The following is a 1,490-nucleotide window of genomic DNA, read 5'->3' on the forward strand; positions in this document are numbered from 1 at the left end:
AGCGATGGCTGCAGTGCTGGTGGCCATGGCAGTGATGCACGTCTTCCTGAGTGACAGCGGGGAACAGTCTGGCCACGGCTATGCGGTGCCAGTTCTCTCCCAAGCCGCAGCACAGCTATTTAAATACCACCCCGCTTCTGGCTTTGCCTGGGAGTCTCCCCTGCCCTCTCATTCTCTCCTTTTGCTGAGTTGTCATAAAGATTTACTACCTAAAGGTCTCAGTGCCGGCTTGCAACCAGCGACGCCCACGGGCGACCGCGGTGTCTGGCAGCCTCTGCTGACGGCTGGGCATGGAGCCGGTGAGCTATATCTGGGCAGCCATGGTCCGTGGCTGGCCCTCAACCCCTGGGGTTGTGAAATACCATCACATTAGCTTAGAAACTGTTGATTGGCAAAGAGAGAAGTGTTTTCTGGTGGTTCAGTGGTTTCTTCTGGAGTTTGTGGTAGTCTTGTTTTCTTTGCATTTCTAACCGTCATTAGGTGCTCATCTATAGTCCTCTCTCTCCTCCCCTGGTGTTTTATTGAAACATGACATTTTCTACTGCAAATCTCACCTTTCAGAATTCTTAAGCAAAAAAAACAAACCAGGACTGAGAACAGTGACCTGGTCCAGGGTCCTGTCCCCAGGCTGACAGCTCAGTCCCAGTGGCTCCTTGCAGAAATGGGGCTGTTCCTCTACCCTGGGCAAACCTGCCCTGACCCCAGCGATGGGCTCAGATGCTGTGGAAACCCTCCCCTCTTACTGGGTCTTGTTTGATGGTGAATTCGTGGCTGGTCTGTTCTTCTGTCAGCTGCGGATAGTTCAGTTCTTCTCCCCAGCTGCTGTTTGAAAACGGCTCCAGCGAACCCTCTGCTGCCGTCTGCCTGGTGGGGTGCAGACCTTGGGTAGAAAAATCCTTGATAAAACCATGAGAATTGGGAACAGCAGAGGCTTTCGGTGGCTCCATCCATCTGGAAGAATATGGGGTTGCTGTGGATGAGCTCTGCCGGTGGGTGGGGTGGTCAGTGCAGCTTGGGTTTGGATGTTTGGTGCCGCGTTGCTTTGCAGGCAGGGTTGCACAGGGGTAGGCGACCTCCCGCACGTGTGCCACAGGGCAAGGTGGAAAACCGACTGGTTTGGGGTCTGGAGTGCAAGACAATGGGGGCTAGTATTTCAGGCTGCTGCAAAGCTGCACAGGGAAAGGATGCCATGTGAGAGGGCCGCTTGTCCCCACCTTCCCTGACCCACACCTGGGTTTGTCCTGGCGGAGGATACGGACACCCTGTGAGATGCTCGCTGTAAGAATGCTTTACTAACCAGCTCCTCCCAAAGCCCCAGGTTTGATCTGGAGCAGCACATGGTGACCAAATGCTGGTGAGAAAGCCTCAGATCCCCCACCTGCCTGTGACATTGTCCCCATTGTCCGCCGGGCTGGCCAGGCAGGTAGCGTGGCCACAGGTGATGGCATTTCCCCGCAGTGGAGGTGCCACTGGGTCCCCGGGCCACGTGC

This window comes from Fulmarus glacialis, unplaced genomic scaffold (assembly GCF_000690835.1).
Source record: "Fulmarus glacialis isolate BGI_N327 unplaced genomic scaffold, ASM69083v1 scaffold18304, whole genome shotgun sequence".
NCBI lineage: Eukaryota > Metazoa > Chordata > Aves > Procellariiformes > Procellariidae > Fulmarus > Fulmarus glacialis.